General features: G+C 44.7%; 1 pseudogene; it reads left to right on the forward strand.

Annotated features, from left to right (window-relative positions):
- Positions 1 to 1,751: 1,751 nt before the first annotated feature.
- Positions 1,752 to 8,720, forward strand: LOC102845831 (annotated as a pseudogene).
- The last annotated feature ends 1,239 nt before the right edge of the window (positions 8,721 to 9,959 follow it).

The raw sequence follows: 9,959 nt of genomic DNA on the forward strand, positions 1-9,959 counted from the left end.
ACCAAGTTGTGCCAAGAAATCTGGAGAACAACCACTTGGCCAACTGACTGGAAGAGATCTATATTTGTTCCCATTCCAAAGAAGAGTGACCCAACAGAGTACGGAAACTATAGAACAATATCATTGACTTCACATACAATCAAGATTCTACTGAAAATTATCCAATAACGACTGGAACAGCACATCAGCAGAGAACTGCCAGAATAAGCTGTTAGTCTTATCAAATTCTGTCATATAATCTTCAGCTTCCCTTTGTCTCCAAGGCCATATTTTCCAACCACCAATCCTTAGTTTCCAGCTTTTGCATTTCAAACACTGGCAATTTTCAATACATTTTAATTGCATGTTTGATCAATTGCAGCCTGCACAATTTGGTAGTAATCTTCAATTTCTTCATCTTGATTTTAGTGGCTAGTTTGTGTATTTGAATAAGAACCCAAATTCAGTGCTACTGTGTTGATTCTGACTCCTAGTGACCTTCTACCCCCATAAATCTTAGTGAAAGAAGACTACCCATCTTTATTCCACAGAGCAGCTGGTAGGTTTGAACTCCTGATCTTATGATTAGCAGCACAACCCATCATACCACACACAAAGCCACTAGTACTCCATTTGAATGTCATGGTATTAGCACATCTTCTTTGTGTGCTATTGTTCTGTCAATGATAGCATTATGCTTGACAGGAACTAATTAAATGTTTTTGATGATAAATGTGATGTCATTTCTCTTCACTCTTCCACCCAGCAGAGCAGACTATATGATTATCACACACACAGAGGTACACACACATATGCTACATGATGCCAACTTTTGGGTACATCCATTTGAAGACAAAACCTGTAGTGGCAGCTCCTTCGTGCCCAACATCCTGGCTGTGGCCCTGATTGATGAGAAATCACCCCATCCCATGTGGGTTTCCACTGTCCCTCAGATATGTGTCAGGGTACACCTTACTGCTGGCTTCCGCTGAGGTTTCTGTCAGCCAGCCAATAACTGGGATATTGTTCATTTTTGTGGGCCTGTCAGTCCCCAGGAAGGTTCAGAGAGGCCTCCATCAGGGACTTTCTGGAAGTGCACACACTTGGCAGGCACCTTTCCAAGTGTCCCAGCTCCGAAGTTGGATATCAGGCTTCCCTTCACTGACTCATACATCAAGGATTGTGAGAGCTCCCAGAGGAGCAGCCCTGACTTCAGGGCTTTCAGCCTAGACCAGTGTGGCTGTCAGGGCCTGGGGAAGAAGGATGGCCACTGGGCGTGGCCAGGGATTGTTTACAGTCACCACGGAGACAAGCTCAGGAACTTGGGAGCAGAGCAATGAAAGGGTGAGGGCAGGACACTGGAGGCAGTAGACCCAAGTCTGGCCAACTGGGTCTCCGCTACAGAACTCCTTTGGGGGACTTTAAAATGCTCATCACCTAATCTGGAAGAGACCTCTTTGTTTCAGACAATTGGGCCAGTCTGCGAGGCATGCAGAGGATTCCTACAGATAGAGAAACTCCTGCAGACAGACACCACACTTCCAGGAGCCTCTTTTCCACTGTCCTGAAGCTGCCTATGGGGAACTTCTGGGCGCTCCACCTCTAATTTATTCCTGTCCCTGTCTTGCAGTATCTGGGAAGACTTCTCGCTAACTCAGTCCTGGAAGGGAAAACAGAATGAAGAGCAGAAATTGAAAGAGGGAGCAAGGATGGATGGCAGGCTCCACAATATCAGTGTCCTGACGCTAATGGATCGATGAAGACGGGTTAATATGGCAGCTTTGCCAATGCTGAGGCCTATCTCAGGAAATGGAAAGATGCCCAGCACCACGTCACAGGGCACACGTCTCTGTCCTGCTGAAGGCAGGCTGGAACACAGTGGAACCTGAGAAATTGCCACAGTTGGCATGAGACCTTCTTTCTAGAAGTGTGTTTGAGTTCATCTGGTTGGAGAAGAGGGTACCCAACACAGAGAGTGGGTGCACAGGACACTTGGGGTCAGGAGCTGGTTTCTTTGCTTCTCATCTCTTGGTCGACCTGAAACACTCATCCTCTGAGGCTCTTGTTCTTTACTTGCCTACTACTTTCAAATCAGGGACAACACGGGGCTGGGCTCAGGATCGCACAGCCACCAGCAATGCCCCCCTCCCTCATGTCATATCATGACAATTGTAAATATACACTCTTGAGGACAAAATATACAGTGACAGGTGCATTGTGTTTAGTCTCAACATCCTGGCTGTGACCTCAGTCATCTGAAAAGCATTGTTCATCCTATCTGATTGTCCCTCATATAAGTGGTAGGCACAAATTTACCAGTGACTTCCAACGAGGTTCTGAGTGGGACAACCAGGCCTTCCATCTGCAACTGGGATGCTTTTTTTTTTTTTTTGGTGGGACATTCATCCCCATGGATGCTCAGAATGATCTCCATCATCCATTGGACTTTCTGGGAACACACCAACTTGGCAAGCACATTTTCAGTGTCTCAACTCTGAAATGAGAAGCCAGGCTTCCCTTCACTGAATGGCACATTCAGGAATGGCTGCAATGTGAGAGCTTCCAGAAGAGCAGCCCTGACTTCAAGGCTTTCAGACCAGACCAGTGTGGCTGTCAGGGTCTGGGTAAGGATAGCCACTGGGCGTGGCCAGAGATTGTTTACGGTCACCATGGAGACAGACTCAGGAACTTGGGGGCAGAGCAATGAAAGGGTGCAGGCAGGACACTGGAGGTAGTATTTCTAAGGCTACATTCTGGCCAGCTGGGTCTCTGCTACAGGACTCCTTTGGTGAACTTTAGATGCTCATCACCGCAATCTGGAAGAGTTCTCTTTGTTTCAGACAACTGAGCCAGTCTGGGAGGCGTGCAGAGGATTCCTACAGATGGAGGAACTCCACTGCAAAAGGTCACTACACTTTCACAAACCTCTCCTCCACTTTCCTGAAGCTGCCTGAAAGGGTCTTATGGGAATATTATCTCTGACTTCTGTCTCTCTCGCTCTTGTAGAATCTGGAAAAATTTCTTCCCAACCCAGCCCTCAGGGGGATCCAGAAGTGAATTATCTGATTCAAAACTTTCCTGTAGAATTTACTGTCTTTGAAAACCCCCTGGACGGTAAGCTCTAGGTGAGTTCTGACTCAACATACTTTATACATTCCGCATTCTTATTATTAATGGATGTTTGCAGCAGTTTCTCCTCATTTTTAATCATGTCACCATTAATAAATGAAGGTGTTGAAAATTTTATTTAATCTACATGATGGACTTTATACATCTCTTCTACTTTGTAATCTGTCTACATGTTGGAATTTTTAGATCTATATATCTATATATCTTTGAGGAGGCAACTCTTCCTTGGTCATATTTTGGCAGCTTTGCTATTACTGTAAGCTTTCCATTCACTGATTACTTCAGAAGTGAACCACCTAAGGATAAAGGTATGTCTGCTCCAAGCCTATCCAATAATATTTCCAGTTGAATCATGTTTTTAGGTGCTGTAGAGTTTAGTGTGATTCATAGTGAGCCTATAAACAATAGATCTGGGTCCTATCCTATCCTATGCCATCCTCATCCTCTCTGATACAATTGAGCTCACTGCTGCAGTCATTCTGTCAATCCCTCTTGTTGAGAGTCTTCCTCTCTCTCATTGACCCTCCACCTTTTCAAGCATGGTGCCCCTTTCTAACAAATCACCTCTTCTAACAAGATGGCCAAAGTATGTGAAAAAAAAACTTCACCATCCTTGCCTCCAAGTAGTACTCTGTTAGCATTCGTTCCAAAATACATCCTGTTTGCACTTTTCCCAAGATACATCTGTTTGTTCTTTTGGCAATACATGGGATATTCTGTATTCTCCAAAGCCACAACGCAAAGGCATCAATTCTTCTGTCATCCTTATTCATTGTTCAATTTTTAGGTGCATAACCAGTGACTGAAAAGACAATGGCCCTAATGAGATGCACCTTCATTTTCAAATTGACTTGATAGTTTCTTAGTAATTTGGAGAGATTCCTGACAACAAACTTCCCCAAAGCAATACGTCTCCTAATATCCTGACTGCTGATACCAAGGAGATTGATTATGAACCCAAGTAAGAAGAAATTGTTGACAATTTCAATCTTTCCTCCATTTTTCATTATGTTGCTTATTGGTCCAGTGGTGAGGACTTTTGTCTTCATATGCATATGAAAATTGGACAGGGAATAATGGAAATTGAAGAAGAATTGATGCTTTTGAATTGTGATACATTGTTGTTGTTGTTGTTATGTGCCGTCGAGTCGCTTGCGGTTCATAGCGACCCTATGTACAACAGCCCTAAAACTCTGTTCTGTCCTGTGCCAATCGTATTGTCTCTGACACTCCCATCCCGATTATCCCAGACACTGAATCAATCCACCTCATAGAGGGCCTTCCCCTCCTGCGCTGTCCCTCCACCCTCCCAAGCATGATGTCCTCCTCCAAGGACCTGTCTCTCCTCACAACATGTCCAAAGTATGTTAGATGGAGCCTCAGAATCCTTGCTTCCAAGGAGCCACCTGGTTTAACCCTTTCCAGGACAAATCTGTTTGTTTTCCTAGCAGTCCATGGTATTCTCAATACTCTTCTCCAGCACCGCAGCTCAAAGGCATCAATTCTCCTTCTATCCTCCTTGGTCATTGTCCAACTCTCTGATGCATAACAGGTGATTGCGAAGACCATGGCCTGTATCAGATACACCTTAGTCTCCAGAGAGACACCATTGCTCTTTAGTACTTTGGAGAGGTCCCTAACAGCAGACTTCCCCATGGCAATGCGCCTTTTAATTTCCTAGCTGCTGGTGCCAAGACTGTTGACTGTGGAGCCAAGCAAACTAAAACTGTGTACAATCTCAGTCTCTTCACCATCCATCCTGATGCTGCCAATTGGTCCAGTGGTGAGAATCTTTGTCTTCTTGACATTGAGCCCAATCCATGTTGTAGGCTGCAGTCCTTGACCCTCTACAGCAGGCGTTTCAGGTCCTCTTCATTTTCAGCAAGCAGGGTTGTGTCATCTGCATAATGCAGATTGTTGATAAATCGTCCACCAATCTTGACCCCACATTTGTGATGTAGGTGAAGATTATTGAATATACCTCATATTGACAGAAGATAAGCAAGTCTGTCTTGGGAGAGGGCATCCAGGACAGTATGACTTCAGTGATGGGGCCTGAGGGCTAGCATTGTGACTCTCTCCCATCAAAAGCCCATAAGGTGGGAGAGTGCCCTATTATTTATGAGCATTAGTGCCACATTTTTATCTTAAATATTGTGGAATTGCTTCTCAGTTTCAGAACAAACCCCACAATGAAAGTATTTGAGAAAACAGTCCACTTTGCTGTTCCTCCAACCTGTGAATTGGGGGATTGGAAAAGACATTAACTCATGAGTTTCCTTATGTGCTGAATGTTCGGTGACCTTCTGAGAAGGGATTTATTGTCTTAAATGGGAGCACAAGTGGCCTTCCCCACTTTCCTCAGCACAAGTGACATTTCAGCCATCATCAATGTCATTCTGCCTCAGCTTGGATGCCACAGCCTAGGTTTGAAGAGTTGCTACTTAAGACTTAGATCTTTGAGACTTGGTCACCACTCTGATCAGCAGAAACTCTAATCTGACTGGGCACCCCAACTCAAATCTTCTATTTGGCTGGCAGAAATAGTGTCCAGGACAGGCAGTTTTTTTTCTACTTCATCCATGCATGCCTATTTTATAATATTTGTATGCTTGACTTTTATAACATACAAATATTTGTAATATTTTACTTGTCTGTCAGTTTGTTGTACTACGATGACTTGGCTGTGATGCTGGAAGTTAAGCCACTGGTGTTTCAAATGTCAGCAGAGTCACCATGGTGGTGAATAGGTTTCAGCAGAGCTTCCAGACTGAGAGAGACTACAAAGCAGGATTGACTATCTAAAATAGTTCTAAAATAGCAGGCATTGAAACCCCAAAATAACAGAGGAACCTTTGTTAGGAAACTCTGATGGCATAGTCATAAGAAGTTGCACTGCCAACCCAAAGGCAGCCTTCAAATCCACCAGCTCCTGTGTGAGAGAAATATGCACAATATCTTCCTGTGACATTCACAGCGGCTAGAGGGTCAGCTATGAGCTGGATTATACTTAACAACATCAACACTGTTACATACAATGCCAGAACATGAGCCTCTTAGATTTAAAGGCATTTAAAAATGAGGAGAAACAGCTGCAAACATCTATTAATGCTATTAATACTTGGATTCACAATTATGTGCTATGCATCAGAGAGTTGGACAGTGAATAGGGTTGATAGAAAGAGAATTGATGCCTTTGAGCTGTGGTGCTGGAGATGAGTGTTGAATATACCATGGACTGCTAGGAGAACAAACAGGTTTGTCCTGGAGAGGGTGAAGCCAGAGTGTTCCCTGGAGTCAAGGATTCTGAAGCTTCGTCTGACATATTTTGGTCACGTTGTAAGGAGGGACTGGTCCTTGGAGAGGGACATCATGTTTGGCAGAGTGGAGGGGAGGTGAAGGAGAGGAAGACCTTTGATGAGATGGATCGATTCTGTGACTGGAGCGGTGGGAATAAGTGCTTTTTAGATGGCTAGGTTGGCACAGGATAGAACAGCATTTAGAGCTCTTGTACATAAGGTCACTATGAGTCGCAAGCAACTCGATGGCACATAACAACAACAACAATACTTGGAACATGGAATATATAAAATATGAATTTAGGAAAATTGAAAATTTTAAATCATGAAATGGAACTAAGAAAGATAAAAATCCTATGCATTAGTGAGCTCAGATGGGCTGATACGGACCATTTAGAATAGATAATATGATCTATTACCTGAGGAGTGACAAATTGAAGAGGAATGCTGTCACATTCATCTTCAAAAAGAATATTTCAAGATCTATACTGAGGTAGAATGCTTGGAGTTAAAGGATACTATCCAAATACACTTTCTAAAGTCACAGATTAAACAATTGGGAATTTTTACCAATTTTTGCACTCTAAAATTGGTCAAACATTTTTATTGTATTCAAGATACATTAATAATAATTGGTTACTGGAATGCAAATATTGGAAACAAAAAAGAGTGGTAGGTGGAAAATACAACTTCCGTGACAAAAATGAGGCTCATCTGTTTGCTGGAACATAGAGTCAAGGACTGCAGCCTTCAGTATGGATTGAGGCTCAACATCAAGAAAACAAAGATTCTCATCACTGGGCCTATTGGCAGCATCATGATGGATGAAGAGATTGAGACTGTTGACAGCTTCAGTTTACTTGGCTCTAAAATCAACACTCTCGGTACCAGCAGCCAGGAACTTAAAATGAATTTCATTGGGGAAAGTCCGCTGTCAGAGACCTCTCCAAGATGTTTTTTTCTTCTCCTGAGAAGAATGGGCGTTGGCCTCCACACCTAGTAAAGCGAACATCTCTCCTGTGGAGACAAACACCTGCTTGAGAAGACCTGCAGTTAAAGGGTAAGTAGCCAGCAACCCGCAGCAGGCCATTTCCTGCTTTGAACAAAGTGGCTTTCTGAACACGTCTTTCATTATGATTCACGTCATCCTGAGGAAGAAGCTCAGCGAAGTCCTGGCCTTTTTTTCTGTTTGCTATCACCTGCGTGTGGAAGGAAAGGAGGAAAGGGAGTTACTATGAAGACCTTAAGTTGGAAACAGAAGAATTCCAGGTGGTGACAAGCAGAGACAGACTGGCCAAGGGGTCTGGAGTACAGTCATCTGTCAGCACCCAGGACCACCACAAGAACAGTCAGACCCTCGGCAGTGCCAGGAGTTCAGCCAACGCCAAGGTTGAGTCTTCCTTCCAGCCAGGTGTGGAACAAGGACAGCTCGTCCAAAAACCTCCCCTCTAGGCTGCAGTTTCCTATAAGGGGCCAGGGCCTGGTGTCAAGAGGAGTGCAGAGGCCCTGCGCTGCCGCCTCCGGGACCGCGTGAATGTATCCATGGTGGAGTCCACGGATTTTTCCTTCAGCATCTCTGAATGGGAGGGCTACCTGCCCAAGGAGAACTTTAGGACCAAGGCCGGGCCATGGAGCTGCTGTCCTGTTGTCTTTTCAGCTGGATCTCTGAAATCTTCCCAGCTTGGCCAAGAAATAGATGATTATGATGCCATCTTGAGGGTTAATGCAATGCCCACTGCCAGCTTCCAAAAAGATGTGGGGACGAAAACCACCATTCGCCTGATAAACTCTCAGTTGGTCACCACTGATGGGAGCTTCCTCAGAGACAGTTTATACAGTGAAGGAATCCTGATTGTGTGGGACCCATCTATATGTCATTCAGACATCCCAAAGTGGTACCAGCATCCTGCCTACAACTTTTTTAAAAATCATAAGAGCTATCGTAAGATGCATCCCGATCAGCCGTTCTACATCCTCAGGCCCCAGATGCCTTGGGAGCTGTGGGTAATCCTTCAGGAAATCTCCCCAGAGGTGATTCAGCCAAACCCCCGTCCTCCGGGACACTTGGAATCATGATCATGATGACCATGATCAAGTGACCAGGTGGACACTTATGAGTTCCTGCCATCCAAGCACAAGACCAATGTGCGCTACTATTACCAGAAGTTTGTTGACAGTGCCTGCATGGTGGGCACCTACCATCTGCTCCTCTTTGAGAAGAACATGGTGAAGCACCTGAACCAGGGCATAGACGAGGACACTTACCTGCATGGAAAAGCCACACTGCCTGGCTTGCAGACCATTCACTGTTGAGCTCCCTGACCGGGCTTCCACCTCCCTTCAATGGGCATTTTCCAGTTGGTTGTTAACTACCCTTGGTGCAGGACCACTATGTTCCTGTGCAATGATCCTTGCATTCTAGAGTCTTATGTCAGTCAGCAGAGCTCTGGGGCTGTAGGGGTCTGAGGACAAAGAATCTGGTCTAGCATTCCCTGTAGCTGCAAAAAATGTATGTGAACCCAACATTCCCACCACACACAGATGCACGCACTTAGCAATCTTTCCAAAGATAATCCTTCCCCTTTACACAGTCAACTTGTATTCCACACATTCCTACAAATATATACCGGTAGGTCCGCATTTCCCACCATGGGTGCCAAAGCTTTGTTTGCCCCCTTGGATAATAATGTTTTCAAAAGCCAGAATGCTACAGTGCTATTTAGTGATATCTATAAGTAGATGCTGACTTCATATTCTAAAGGGACTCCCTGAATTATGATTGTGCTCAGAGCAGGGTATTTCTGGGGCGAACAAATGGTGGATCGAGGCCCATGGCCTTGGAATTATCTTGGACAGGCAGTGCTCCTATCTCTCTGTCAGGCATGGCTGATACTTAGCCTGGTTGTTTATAAGCACAGGCTTTTGATGAGCCCTCCTTCCTTTTCCAAAGGAGATGAAAGAGACATAAAAAGGGGGTCACCATCTTTAAATTGCAGTCTAATGGCGTAGAATAGCATGCACACCGGCAGTTAGGATGCATTGTTCTTCATGTACTGGGCTCTAAGACAGTAATGAGGTGGCTGGCTGGTCACCTGAGAGGGACACAGAGCCACTGTAACTGGGTCACAGAGGGCTTCACAGATACGGGGGCATTTGAGTGGGACTTAGAGGAAGAGGAGAATCATTTAAAGCACTTTTACCTGAGTTATTTTTATTTTCATTTCTCCCTTTGTCGCTATTAACTCTGCTCAAATTTGCAAGTGTGAAATGGCTTTTGAGGGATGCCCCTGAAGCAGCAAAGGACAGCCCCATGGCAGACACCAGGCAAGCCCCATGCCAAAACCCCCAATTTCTCTAAGCTTGGCTTGTCCCAGTCTTTCCAACTGGTTTGCACAACAATATTCCAATTCTTTTCTAACCCCACATCTCCTGGCAGCTGCCACCTTCTCTTTCCCTTTAAAAGTCTCCCCCCTTGCTAATTACATTTAAGCATTTTCTGCTTTAAACGTATCCTAACCATATTGCTTTGATCTTCTGGGGAAGGTCTCTCAG

The sequence above is a fragment of the Elephantulus edwardii genome, unplaced genomic scaffold (assembly GCF_000299155.1).
Source record: "Elephantulus edwardii isolate Elephantulus edwardi_28Jun2011 unplaced genomic scaffold, EleEdw1.0 scaffold00058, whole genome shotgun sequence".
NCBI lineage: Eukaryota > Metazoa > Chordata > Mammalia > Macroscelidea > Macroscelididae > Elephantulus > Elephantulus edwardii.